This window comes from Camelus ferus, chromosome 5 (genome assembly GCF_009834535.1).
Source record: "Camelus ferus isolate YT-003-E chromosome 5, BCGSAC_Cfer_1.0, whole genome shotgun sequence".
NCBI classification, from domain to species: domain Eukaryota; kingdom Metazoa; phylum Chordata; class Mammalia; order Artiodactyla; family Camelidae; genus Camelus; species Camelus ferus.
Window position 1 is genome coordinate 13,894,530 of NC_045700.1, and position 15,733 is coordinate 13,910,262.

Below are 15,733 nucleotides of genomic sequence, written 5' to 3' on the forward strand. Positions count from 1 at the left end.
TTCTCACGCTATAACCAGCGTGAGAACCACTGATGGAGGAAAGTCCCAAAAAATAGATTTCCATGAACACTTTCTCAAAAATCCACATCCTGTCACCTCAGATTGTCTTTAACTGTCTTGGTCTGTGGATCAGGCCAATTCATTTTCCTTAGGGCCTAATTCAGCTGTGAAAATAATAGATGGATAGGAAATACTAGTCCACCATAGAGGGAGCAATCAATAGGCTTGGGATTTTAAGAGGGTTTTTTTCAACCAAAAGTACACTGGCATAGTTCACTTAGAAGGAAAGAGGAATATACTCTGGCACATTCAAAGCCAGCTTAGTCCACTTGGTAGATGGACTGAGTGTCCTGAGCTTCTCCTTCAAGTCACTCATTGCACTTACGACATTTGCTACATGTCCTAATTTGGCAAGGTAGGCTCTGTCTCTCATTTTTACTGCTTTACCCGAAGAGATTTTTCAGCATAGGTTAGGGCCTTGATTTGCGTTTGTGATGACTGAATTTCACTAGGAAGAAATAGAAGGTGTCCTTGTACGCCTACACTTAGAGAATCAGGAAAAGAGCAACTAAAACTGCCCCGTTTTCCATCCCACTCAATCAGGAGGATCTGAGATGATACAACAAGCAGCACGTCCACTACCTTCAGAGCCACCATTGTCACCACACATTAGGCAGGGCATTTCATTTAAGTTGCTTATCAAATAATTGTTGCCAATAAATACTGACTAAATAAATGACAAACACAGGCAATTTTTCCAGCCCAGCATTCTTTGAGTCAAATCAACTAGTCCTTCCAGAAGGCTGAAAGTGTGAACCTGGCTTCATATTAAAACCATCTGCACAACTTTTAGGAAATACTGATTTCAGTGCCCTGAACCCAGAGACTTTGATATGACCAAGGAAACACTGATTCACAGACTTAGACTGATAGGCAATGAATTAATTATCAGCCCTAATTCAAGGGACTTGAGATGCCAAGTTGAAAGGTATAACAATTAGGAGGGAAGAAGCTCTTTTATAGGGAAATAGGATATTTAGAAAAAACATATAACTGTTGGCAAATCACCAGTGTTTTGTGTGTGTACACCCTATGTGTGTATATATATATATATGTTTATATGTATGATTTAAAACTGTGCAGGCATGATTATATAGCTATATATGATGGAGAAAATCATGCATATAATGTAAGTAGATATAGAATATACTAAATGAGTTTAGAAGGAGTGGCTTTGGTTATTAACATATAAGTAAGACGGTAAGAAGGGCAAAGAGCATGAGTCTTTCAAAAAAGAGGAAAAACCCAGAATCCAGATGAAATTTAAGCAAGAGTAACAGAGGATCTCCTTATTACTCAGCAGTACAGAAACCAATGCTTGTTGTCCTGACTACAGTGACCGCCCCCCTCCTCAGACTAATAATGTTATCTGAGAAAAGTCACAGGCACATGAAAGAAATAGTAGTCCGAGAAGGAATGATGTATTGTCTGGTGAACTTCACCTAGAGCAAGGCTTGTGATGGCGCTTTAGAAGGCTTAAGCAGGAGATAAAGTACAAGTGCATATGGGATAAATCTTGGATCGTAAATAAAAAGCTTATCAGTGTCCTGCATGCTTGGAAGAGCCTTAGGAATGGTAGCAGCCTGCCCTGTCTTACACTGTCAGAGACAAAACCAGGGTGAGTAAACTAAGTCTGAATCTAAATCACCCCTTTTGTTCTACAAAGTGACATTGCTTTATAGGAGAGAGGATAACAGATTTTAGCAACTGGGGATGCTGTCACCTTGACTTCTGAAGTGCCCTCTTGCTCCTGGCTACCATTAAGGACTTTGAAAGACCTTCCATGAAGGTGGCCAGGAAGTGAGACCAGTTAGAACAGCAGCATGGCTGATACTCTGGCAGCACAGTGACGACAGAATGGGGCTCTCTTCCATGAGTCCTATGTGTCCTAGAAGCAGCTTGATGTTTTTAAAGAAGAATATGGTTAGACTAAGAGATTGGGGGTTCATACTATAGCATCTATCTTCACAGACTCATCCTTTAGCAGGAACAAATATAAAATCCCACATGAGGCTACCAGTGACCAGTGGGCCTACCAATAGCACTGGAAATGAGATAGAAATAAAGGGAAATATGAAAACATAATTAGCCCATGGTGATTACTTCCACCAGTGATCCAAGCAGAGTACCTGCTTGGAGTCATGAGATCTGGGTTGTGTTTTCAGACTCACACACACAAATACTGGTGTCTACAACAAAGCAACAATGGTTTCAATCTGCGTTAAGCAGCTGTTTGGTTAGGAAACACGTTGGAAGTGAGGGGGTGTTTCCTCCTAGGCTAGGTGGAATTCCTGAAGGTACGGTTTTGACTTCCTCACTGTGCTCCCCTGGGGACTTGTTCCCGCTGTTCCTATGACAGCCATTTATTTTACTGTGGTTTCCATAGATGCTGACATGCCTACAGCCGGAGGGCACACACGGTATCTTACTCACCTGTCTGCACAGTGCCTGCTGGGAGTAGTGTGGGTACCTAGTAGCTGCTTCATGATATAAAAAGGACATGTTTGAAAATATAATCCTACTTGGTTCTTGACTTAATTTGATTTTGTTTAATTCAACTCGTGGGAAGCGTTGCAGTCTAGATAAAAACACTTGGGCTTTGAAGTCAACCCATCTGGATTTGAATTTCAGTTTCCTTCAAAATCTCTAGTCAAGGAATTAAGAAAGGCCCTTTACTTTGATCTTGAGTTTGTTCTCTTGTAAAATGAGGATGACGCTACCTATACTAGCTTCCTTTCACAACTGTTTAATTATTTAACAAAAGAGGTCTTACAGGTTAAGGAGCTCAATAAACTAAAGAGAACGCTGAGAGCATTTTTTTAAACCTCAATTTATAGATATGATTATTTCCTACACACCCAAATATTGCCCACATTGGAGAAGACAGCAGGACTCTCACTACAAAAATATTTCAGTTCTGGCTGCTGGCCTGCATCTGAGGTTATCAGCAAGGCAAAGGCTTAAAATTACCCCAAATCGAAACAGTAACTACATTTAGTGATCATTAAGAAAACAAATTTTTAAAAAAATGCCTTGAGGTTTTTTTTTTAAGTGAAAAAATAGGATCTTCTTAGTCACCCCAAAACTCAAAAAACACGTCTACATTATTTTCCACACCTGGTGAGTGATGAGGTTGGTTTTATACTTTTGAGCCATTACAATTTAATTATGACCTATGAGTGGTACCAAAAAAGACAAAATATAATTTCACCCATTTGAATCTTCTTTTTTTTTAATCCATTCCTTTTTTAATCATTTGCTTCATTGAGCATTTACATGGTTAATTTCACTGAATTATTCTAACTCCTGGATTGTGGGCTTTTATTGGGACTTTATAAAGTTCCTCGTTAGAGACCACTAATCAGTTTAAAATAGACTCTAGTTGTGGCCAGAAATCCTTATAAGACAGCTAAATGGCACTGACTTCACATTAAAAAGCAAGACCCTGAGATCATTTTAAAATTTAGGATGATATTTTTTCAAATACTTTTTATGTAGAACCCATTTTGGCAGCCTCTGCCAGGTTATTTCATCTGCTATTAACCCAAGTGTGGCTCCTTTGGAGGTGGCCTCTGTACTCAGTGCCATTCATGACTTCTCTACTGGGAAATCCCATCAGAGAAAGTTCTTCATTGCCTCACGCAGCTGGGAAGGACACTCCCAGTCATGAATACGGAGAGCAGTGCCAAGAACCAAGTGACCTATCAGGGAACAAAAGAAAGGTCTGAGTTAAAAAGTAACTGAGAAATGAAGGAAATAGGGTAGCTGGAAAGTAGCATGATATGTAAGAAAGAAAGAATGAAAACAAATTTGGATTTAGACTTACTAGGAACGACACCTAGGGAAAATTGCCTTCTCTGAGCCATCATTTTGTTATGTTAAATAGGGATAATGGCAACTTTCTTCTAGGATTGTTGTGAGAATGAAATGAGCTGATTTACGTGAAATAGAGTGGGTGTTTATGATATATTTAATCTCTTCTGGCTTTCTCTTCTTTAAGATGGACAGAAAATTAAAGTCAGAGAATGAAAGAAACCTCCATAGAGGTGTGGAAAGTTCCAAACAGATCTTGCCAGTTGAGGAAGCTATAATGCTTGGCTCTTCAGGGGTATCATTAGGATAGAGAGGCACCTCCCTCCCCTTTCTTCCAATACCAAGTTGACTTGATACTTGTCTTCTGCTCCCTCAAGAAGGAAAGTTAAAGTGATGCAAAGAGCCATGGAACCGATGGATTCTGAAAGATAAGCTCTTACCCTCATTCTGTATGTGGTTGACTGGTGGAAATACCTTCAAGGCTGGGGCTACCATAGGTGTCCAGTGGAGAAAGAGATCACCTTGAAGGTGAAAGGAAAGGGAGGATGGAGACAGGAGGGACCAGGTAATGACAGTCACAATCGGATGGCCATCAGGGCTGTAGACGAAGCTAGATTGCTGAATTAAGACATGACTGGGTGTGTCTTCTTTAGTGCTCTTCAAATACACTATAGAAGAATCAGAGATATGGCTGCATACACAAGAGTTGATGTAAGTTATTTCTGATTCACAGGAAGTAGTTAATTAGAGGTTAAAAAATCAGATCAGCTTGGTATCTAGTAAAATAAGCAAGAAAGATAAGCTCTCAGAATAAGGGAAGACATGATTCTGAGGTTACACCAGTGGGTGCCAAGTAAGGTGTGACATTCTCTGATCACCTTTAGACTCTACGCAGCTCTCCAAGGCACACTGACACATGATTCAGGAAGTGAGTCTGTCATCCACCTGAACTACTCTCAGACTTTGTTTCCAGTCCTCCACTTGTCCTCAGAGAAGCTTGAATTAGGGGGCCACTTGTCTATTATTATTCTAAACACTTCCTGTGGTCACAATGTGCTACTGACAGAAATAGAAGCAGAATCCAAGTCCCATTCTAGAAAATCCAGTGTTCTGATAACTACACTGTATTCGTCCCATTCCCCTCAGTCATTTATTCTCATTCTCTCCATAATTCCTTTAGAAACAGTGGAGAACAGGATTGTCCAAAAAGCTTTGGAAGACTAAATCATAGTACCTTCAGCTGTGTTTTTACTCTAGGTGTTAACTAATATCAGTAGAAGTCCATTGGAAATCTCATTTTTCCTCAAGGAGAAATATTTGCAAGTAAATATTTTGCAAGTAAGAAAACAGTGATAGGATAACTTGAAAAAAACTGAATATCTTTAGAAGAGCTGAAGACAGAAATATAGGCTCAAACCTGAAATATTCTTTGCAGATTAATGAACTGTCTGTTTGTTTTATGAAATACAATCTCAAATGCAGTTTCTATGGGCTATTGGCAATGATCTTTCTTTTGACAGCCTGTTCTGCATTATGCTTACCAACCCGTGTATGGATTGGAGGACAGTAGTGAGGAAACCGATCAGGTGATCTTCTCAAAGCCTTTAATGTTATATAAATTTTGCTCTAAATAAAAATTCTCTTTCCCCTGGTAATTGTCATCTATATAACAAAAAGCATTAAAATCACAATTACCAAAATTATGCATTTTCTTAGCCTTTTAGTTCAAGGCTAAATATTTTAAATAAAACCTTCTTGCTTGTTTAAGGATCTTGAAATTTAGAAAAATTAAAATTTCACCCCTTAGCAAATATCCTTCCCAAACTAGTCAAAGAAAAACAACATTCTTTAAGTGATAAATAATAAAAACCAAGGACTTAAGCAAAGTACAGTATGTATATCAATTTGCCAGTGGTTCTTCCCAAATATTTATCTCCAGTCAGTATTTGTAAGTATGTGGCAAAAGCAAAAGTTCCATCAATACATGATTTGAACTTCCCAAATGATTTTATTCATCCTCACTTCCTCATGCTCCAATTTTTTGAAGCGAAGTCCTCTTTTTGGACAATTGTTGACCTAAATCTTATATCAAAAGTCAACAAAGGAGGTACACTGTATATATTTGGGGCTAGGAAAGTTTTTGGTCTTCCTGCCAAAGCTTATATGAATTCTCCTATTCTCAAGGGACATAGAAAGTAATCTGTATTTCTAATTTATTTCTAGGCAACATGTAACTTAATAGTATTTTGAAAATGGGAATGGAAGACTGACTGAGGTACAGGTTTTAATGTCTGCAGAAGACTTTGTTTCTGTCTTGAACGAATGAGTCAGTCCTTAAGAAGGCAGCAGGACCATCTGATATATCTTCATAACAACTTCTAACTGTACTGTTCTGGCTTGGGCACCTGGGATACTGGAACTGGAAATAATTCTCCGTAGCAATGCCCTTTTATCAAGACAGCTCTTCAAAACAGAGTTGATGGGGCTATACATTCATGACACCTGTGTTAAGTTTTACATATAGCCCTAGGGTCCACCACTCCCAGAGAGCGGAGACTAATCCACTTGATCACTCAGTTTGGCTTCATCTGAAGATCTACTCACAAGAGCACTCGCTTGTTCTAAAGTTTAAAAAATGTTTGCAATCTATTGCAATTTATCCACCTCCCCCAAATAATCTGGGAAAAATATTTTATTTAGATATTCTCTGTTGTATTTATTCATCTGTTTGGTGGTGGTTGAGGTGTGGAGGCAAAAAGGGAGAAGAGGAAAAGGGCCTAGGATGGTCAAGGGCTGACATTCCTAGACTGCCCAGAGAGCTCGCTGCACGGATGGCATCACAGAAATGGGCCCACCTTGCTTTGAAAATGTTACCTCTGCCTTGATTCAAGGGCATCTGGGCACACTATAGTGTTCTTAAAGTATGGTCCACACACCCCTGGGGATTCCTGAGACACTTTTTGGTGGTTCTCATGCTCAAAACTAGTTCCATAGTAATTCTAAGACATTACTTAGCCTTTTCATTGTGTTGAATTTGTACTAATGATGTAAAAAGCAGTTGTGGGTAAAACTGCTGATGCCTTAGGATGAGTCAAGGTGTAGCACCAAACTGTACTAGTAATCACTGTATTTTTCAAAGCCACTCACTTGCAGGGGAAAAAAAATGCTAATTATATTTAAGAATATCTTTGTTGAAGCTGTCAAAATTGTTAATTTTATTTACAGCCTTTGATTACACATCTTTTTCTTATCTTCTGAGAATTGGAAAGTTTGTATGAAACAATTCTACTACATACTGAAGAAAAGTGGTTATTTCAAAGGAAAGAACTTGTGTAATTTTGTGAGATTAACTGGCTTTTTTTTTTTTTTTTTTTTTTTTTGCCATTTAACAGGATTCTCACTTGAAAGAATGATCAAAAGCCATAATTGTTGAGACCTAGGTACTTAGCAGACAGTTTCTCAAAAATGAACTAGCGAATCTGTCACTTCAAAGAAAACAACTGACAGCTTTTAAGTAAAATTTCAAATTCTGAAAAATATGTTATCTGCCACCCAGACATTGACAGCCGCTCAGTACTTACAGAGTTCTCTGATGAGAACAGTGTGATATTAACAAATGTAATTTTCTTACATCATATAATGAAATCTGTCAACATTTGGAAGATCCACACAACTCAGGAACCCAATATTTTTCAAATGACCAAATGCATGATGTTATAAGATCATGCATGAATAAAGACGTTGATCAGGGTGTAACAGAGCATGAAAACGTCCTTGATGCAGTTTCAGCTATTGCACAGCAACTGCTTTTTAAGAAACTGCCACTAGTAGAGTTGAGAAAAATATCCAAAAATTATCTGAAAAGGTTACTAAAATATTCTTCACTTTCCAACTATATATCTAAGTGAGGCTACATTTTCTTCATATACATCAACTAAGACCACATAGTACAAGTTTAAAGCAGAGAAAGAGTGTAGAAACTGGAGATCTTCTATGAAGCCAGACTTCAAAGAGGTTTGCAAAAATGTAAAATAATGCCACTTTATTTCAGAATTTTTTGGAGAAATATGTGTTATATATTTCATATTTTAAGTGAATTAATGAGGAACTTTTTTGAATTTTAATTCTTTATGAATGCAATAGATATAAACCCATATTAGTGAAAGCTACTTAAAGTCCTAGACATAGTTTTAATTTAAGAGTGTGAAAGAGTCTTGAGATCAAAAAGTTTGAAGTTTATTGCCTTAATGCAAGTCAATGTGTTCAATCTACCATTATAAAGTTCAGCAATATAACAAATTCTCTAAGGCAGAGGCCAAGCCAAATGTCAGAAAAAAGCTATTCAGTGACCTTTGTCTTCAGAGAAGCAGTCACTAACAGTTTTCCTCATACAGCTTCATATAAATTATGCTAGTAAACCTAGTAAGCTCAGTATGTCTTATTCTGTAAAAAAAAAAAAAATTCCATCAAGATAGCACTCATGATTTTTATTCATGTAATATTTCTGATAACAATATCCAATTAACACATCCATTTTATGTCCACTGAATTAATTTTATGTTAAAAGAAATCCAATAGTGCTCAATTACATTTGCCTCCAAATTAAATTAGCATTACATGAATTTAATGGGTATCTTAATTAGACCATGCTATTAAGAGGATTTATACAAATTAAATTCCACCTCTGCATGGTTCAACTTCTTTGTGTTAAACACAGGATGAAAATTCTTTAAAACATAAAGAGCATAAGAATATCTTATATTGCAAACAGAGAAGGACGACAATGAGGAAATAACACAAAATTTAAGCAAGACTCACTTCAGCCAGAAATTACCTTATTGTTTCTATATTCCTGTCAGTGGTAGTAGAACTGTCTTTTCCACTAAAATAGTAAAATCTTTCATTTGGAAAAGGAAACAATGTCAGCACAATCCCCTGAGATTCTTTTAACCTTTTTGAAATCATGAATTACCAGTCCCAGGCTTGTTTCCTTTTTCTGCTGTTTTGAGCCAAATAACTCCACTTTTCATTAATTCTTAGAAAATTTCAATTTTATTAAATAGAATTGGCATGTAATCAGGTCACCATACACTTGATAAACTCAACAGCAAAACTGCCTAGTGTTCCTCTGTATGACATATGACTGTGGTTTCACTACTTGTAACAATGGGTAATATTCAGTAATTACTATGTGCCTAGCAGTCTACTAATTACTTTGTACACATTATCTCTAAACTTTGTCACATTTCTGCAAAGTAGGCATTATTATCCCTAATTCATTACTGAGAAAAATGAAGCTCAGAGAAGTCAAAGAACTTGCCCAAAGTCACACAGATAATGAAGTGGCAGAACACGCTGATTTCAAAGCCTGTTTTTCCCACCAAGTACTTTGCTAGCGCCTTTGTAAAGTAGCTGAGTGTTCTGTCTCAGCAGACAGAATGCCTCACTTTGATTTACGGCTCCATCACTCCGTGGTCAATGTATTTGGCAAATAAGTCCCCTGCCACAGTGACCAATCCATGATGCAGGAATAGGGATGGACAAATAAGAAACTAAAGAAAATGGCTCCCTGTGGGCGTAGGCAGTGGGGTGAGAAGGACAGATCAGAGTGAGCTTTCTCTGAACATAATTTTTTACATTGTTTTAACGTTTGAATCATGTAAATTTTAGTATATTTGAAAAATAGAACAATATAAAAATAGCAGATGCTAAAATTTAACACACTTAGAACCAAATTTAGTTGATGATGAAACCATGCAGATTCAAGAATAACTGTTGAAAACAGTATTATAACTTCTGTATTTTCTTAGTGGGATATCTTTTTAAAGTATATCTACAAAGTATATCCACCAAATAGAAGTTGTATCTAAATTTCACTTACTTAATTTAATAACAAAACACACACATACACATACAATTGTGTTAGGATAAAGTAAATTACAACCCATTAAATATAAATTAAAATCCACAAAAAAAAACCTTAAGGCCCAAGGTTCAGTGTTAAAAAAAAAGAAAATATAAAGCAAGTTTAAAAAAATCTATATAGTTAAATTTGTAATGGAAATAACGCAAAGTACTTAATTTCCTTTTCAATGTATCTTTTGTCTCTGTGCACTAAAAAGATCCAGAAACAATGACATCTGAGTAGCCGTAAGCACACTTACCACCTCGATTTTGCTTTCTAATTACCATCCCCATAGAAAAGAACCAGAGCTATTCAGAGAAATGTCTGATTCCAAATCTGAGGTTTGGAAAGTACTAGAGAATCTTGGCATAAGGAAGTGGTCAGGTATCAATTGGAGTCATGTCAGAAATGGATAAAGCAGCCAGCTTGAAAGAGCATCCATTTTCCAATTTGGAATAAATGTAATGGCAAAAAGAAGTGTAACAGTAATTAATTGTAATCCATTAATGTAAATTAAAATCCCTACATCTGTAGTGATGCTCATACAAAAGAAAGAGAAAGAGAGAACATTTTTTAAAAGCTTTGTTAACAGAAGAAAGCTATTAAACATAGAAAGAAAAATATATTTACAACATTACCATTTTGCAAATCCATAATATTGTCATTGATTACAAAATATATCACTAATAAATGCTAAAACTACTAGTTGATAAGTGGCTGGAGCAGAGGAGTCACAATTTCTTACTAATTACAAAGGGAAATTGGAACATCGTAATGTAACAGTCACTGTATTGGCTTAGTGATTAAATTCAGAATCTCTAATAGTAGGACAATCTGATATGACATAATAATAAGGAATACAGAGTGCCACCTATGAACTATTCCTGCAAAAAAAAGAGAGAGAGAGAAATGAAAAACTTAGCTCAGTTCACCTCCTGTGCAGAGAAAAACCCAATTCTCTCCTGTGTGTCTCCTTTACTACTCATACAGAACATGTCACTTCTGATACTTCCAATCACCAAATATTGGAGTTTTACCCCCCAACATCAACAAGCAATTAACTGACACTAGCCAAGTATTCTACTGTTTAACTCGATTCTAACAGTGTCTACTTGGAGACACCACAGGTTAAAGGCTCAGTTCCACCAGACTGCTCCCACCCCACTTGAGATGCCGACCACAAGCAGTAGGTCCCCAGGTTACCCACAGCGTCAATCTTATTTGGCCACAGTCTAAGCTTCCCACGACTTCCTCCTCACTACCAATTAATTTTCTAGAGCAGCTCACAGAACTCAGGGGGACACTTAACTTATACTGACCAGTTTATTAAAGGATATGTAAAGAGTACAAATACACAATCAGATGAAGAGATGCATAGGGCCAGGTCTGGGAGGGTCCCAAGTGCAGGAACTTCTGTTTCCATGGAGCTAGGGTGCATCACCCTCCACATGGATGTTTTCACTCACCTGGAAGCTCTGAAACCCAATTACTGGGACTGTATGGAGCTTCCTCAAGTAGGCATGATCAACCATTCATTCCATTTGCAGCTCCTCTCCTTCCCAGGAAAATGTTGGGTGGGGCTGCAAACGCAAAGTACCCTATCCTAGTACTTTGATCACTTAGGAAATTAAAGGGATTTAGGAGCTCTGTGCCAAGAACTGGGGGCAGATATATAATATTTTATATACTTTCATCTTACAGAGACAGAGGGAGAGAAGAAAAGTTTAACCTGAAGCTAATCTACCTAAACTTATAGAAAATACAGAGAAGAGAGGAAAATGTTGAAACGTGGTGAGATGAAACGATCAGCCAAATCCAGACTGTGAGACATTCTATACAAATGTCATAGATTGTTCAAAACGCAGTATTATAAAAAGCAATGGAGGGAGTATACTAGACTGAAAGAAACTAAAGAGATACAATTACAAATGTGTAAAGCCAGACTGCATACTGTTTAAAAAATAAAGAAATAAACAACAGCTACAGAACATTCCTGCAACAAAAATTTGCATGTGAACTAGATATTAGATGGTATGGAATTGTGGATAAGTAATTTTCTTGGTCCTGATAGTGGTAGTGTGGTCCTAAAAGCAATTGTTCTTATTCTTAGAAACTGAGCATAATATGTATATGTCTTGATGTCTACAATTTATTTCAAATGAAAAAGGAAAATGGGGAGAGACAGAGACAGAAAAAAATATATGGCAAATCATGCTAGTCTTTTTAAAATTTACTTTACTTTTTTATTGAAGTATAGTTGATGTACAATACTATATATAGTGAACAGGTGTACAGCATGGTGATTCACAATTTTAAAGGTTATACTCCATTTATAGTTGTTAAAATATTGGCTATATTCCTTGTGCTGTACAATATATCCTTATAGCTTATTTATTTTATACATAGTCTTTGTACTTCTTAATTTCCTATCCTTATCTTGCCCCTCCCCATACCCTCTCCCCACTGGTAACCACTAGTTTGTTCTCTATATCTGAGTCTGTTTCTTTCTTTGTTATGTTCACTAGTTTGCTTTATTTTTTATATTCCACATGTAAGTGATATCATACAGTACTTGTCCTTCTTTGTCTGACTTATTTCACTTAGCATAATATCCTCCAAATCCATCTGTGTTGTTGCAAATGGCAAAATTTCATGCTTTTTTATGGCTGAATAATATTCCATTGTGTGTGTGTGTGTATGAATACACACACCACATCTTCTTTATCCATTCATGTGTGGATGGACACTTAGGTTGTTTCCATATCTTAGCAATTTTAAATAATGCTGCTATGAATACTGGGATGCAGGTATCTTTTCAAATTAGAGTTTGGCAGTTTTTCGATATATACCCAGGAATGGAATTGTTGGATCATATGCTAGTCTGTTTCCTTGACACTGTATGAACACTCAGGCAGGCCCTGGTCATTGTTGTATTATAAAAAGTCTTCCAGTTACTTTAGTCCCAAAGATACTTTCACTTCTGTAACAGTTGGAGGAATCAAAACTTCCAACATATTTGAAGGTGAAGCCATCTCCCCTCTATCTCAGACCACCCTTGGGCATGGAAAGGAGAGTCTGAGGAGATTCTTCTAATTTTTTCCCATTCAACTCCTCCCTCATTCCCAGTTTATCCAGGTAAGAGGCAGACAGGCGATCATGTTGAGGCAGTGGAGAAAAGCTGCCTTTCAACATGTGATCTTACCTTTGAGCACACAAGCTTTCAAAGTTAACTCTCAGCGGGGGCACATGTGTGGGTTTGTCAGAAACCCCACCATCTCATCTGCAATTTTCCCCTTGCTGGCAAATGCATCTCTTCTGGCTCCTCACTCCTCCCTCGGCCCATCTCTCTCTTTATATTGAGATTTTCTCACGCCCTCTATAAGGCAATTCCGGAATCAATCAATCTTGCTCTGTGTTCTTCACCCGCCACCCCTCTCTTTGTTTCTCTCCCTCAGCCTGCCCACATTTGGTCCCTGGAAAGCATAAACAGTGTCCTGATAAAGTCTGGGCATTCAGGCAGTTTTTATTGCAGCAAATCTGTGCTCCATATGAGAGCAACTAGCCAGTCACAATCTCCGGCTTTTTTCTCTATCTCTCAGGCATCAAAGGGACACCAATGCACCAGCATCCCAGCTCTAAGAAACACAAGTCAAGTTTTCAAAAAATAGCTCCATGGAAACCTCTTTCTTTAGACTTGAAATTAGGAGAAAGCTTCTCCATCTCTCCTCCACAGTAGAGAGGGGTGGGGACATGGCAGGGGAAGCACACAGTAGTCTGATAAACATTTTCTAAAAACTCTCTTTTAAGGATCGTTTTCTGATCTGTATGCTTCACAAGCTTGAATTTGACAGAGAAAATATTCATGATGAATTGTGACAGTGTATTCACAGCCTCCTCAGTTCAGATTTGTCTGGTGTCCTAAGTCCAGAACTGTCATGGAGCACTAAGGGAGGTGTGACACCTTAACTACCTTGATCAAAAGAGAAAACACAGAACTTGAAGGAAAGGAGAAGGCAAAGATAAAGAAAAGAGGACCAAAACCTTCATCACAGAAACGTAAAATGGATGGAGCACTTGACAGTGGAGGAAAAACAAAACAAAACAAAAAAAGAAGCTAAAACTATGAATGTGTATTTGTTTCATAATCACTCATTTTAAATCAACAGTTCTTTAATTTATGGGTCTTCCTAAGATGTACTGTACAACGTTCTACTGTTACATCAAAAACATCACGTTCACCTGCGTACGAAGCTAGAAATAGAGGATGTAGTTACACTTTTTAAAATGCAACAGCTGGCCTGAAACTTTTTTAGAATCATTAACACTTGAAGTAATAAAAGGCTTCATTTATTTAAAAAATAAATACATAAAGAAAAACTGTGTTTTAATCTACAACAAATTCTCTCAACCTCTCAAATCTCTTTACAAGACCAGAGGTGCTTGGTCACCTAAGAATTCCAAACAAACAAACAAACAAACAAACAACAACAACAAAAAAAAACGGCTCTTGGAAACCTTGGCAAGTTCTGCTTTGGTGATCTGGCACCACAGGCCTCTCTTTGGTTTAAACCAAGTCAGAGACAGGAAGATCCCTTATAACATCCTTTTGATAATGATATATTTTTCCTTTCATATAATTTTAAATGACCAAATTAAAAGTGGAATGGGATGAGGAGGCAGGAAAATGGACACTAACTAGGCTTTTGTTTAATGAAATGATCTTTCCAAGTTAAGAGTCTACTTGCCCTGTAACTTTGGAATTATTTTAGTTTTGTTAGTATTGGCCTGAACTAGACACTATAAAAAAATCTGGCCCCAGTCAGTAGTTCCAGCTGTCTTTCTAAGACTTTCAAAGAACTTGAAATAAACCTTTAAGAGGTCACCAGCACATTTTGAATCAGCATACTTTCTTAGTTTGTCTAAATTAGAGCAATTTTGAATTATTAAAAATTTAATTAGCAATGTACTTTAAAATTTAAAACCCAATCATGAAATATAGAGACTCAAAGAGGGGATATAGAATCACCTCAAAGAGAACTATTATAAGAGAACTAAAGTGTTCTTTTATAATCTTTCAAATTTTATCAGTTGTTTATATATGTACATATACATGGTTTACAGTATCTTTTTACTTAATTCTGTATATCAAACTTCTATTTATATAGATAAACGTACATCCACATTATTATTTTCCGTGGCAATAGAAAAGTCTTTTGAAAGGGTATTTGAAAATTTATTAACTGGTGCCCACTGAGGTAGTTTTTAGATTTTTGAATATTAAAAACAATATTACCCTGAATGGCCTTGTATAAGCATTTCTGAATACTTGACTATATTTTCTGACTCTAATTCTTAGAAATGCTGCTTCAGTGAGTTTGCACATTTTTAAGAATTTAAGTTCACGTCATGTTCATGAATCTTCCCTCAGGGTGGCAGTAACAATTGATACGACCCCTGCAAAAGTGTCACCATCTAACATTCTTTTACTTTGGTCCACGTAATGGGATCCAACATATGATGCTATGCCATTATTATTTCGAATTCTATTTATTTTATTATTAATAGGGTTAAACTTCTTTTCACATGTTATCATCCATTGTCATTTTTTATTAATTGTCCATTCACAACCCAAGCCCTTTTTCTTATTGGTTTATGAGAGTCCTTTGCATCTTAAAAATCTTAACCAAACTTTTTATTAGAGTCATTGTTAAAAGTGTACAATAAACACTTTTTCAAATATGTGATCACTTTGATTTTGAATGCTCTAAAAGTTTCCCTGCAATCAATCAGGCCCAGTTAACCACTGACAGGTTGTTACATAATTCAGCAAGGGCAGAGAGACAGGCTGATGACTGATCTTAGAGGAAACAGAAATAGAGAAAATTTCAGGAAAACAAAAAGAAACATTAGCAATCTTCTACTGTAAAGCTTTTATTTTATAAACAGGGATATATG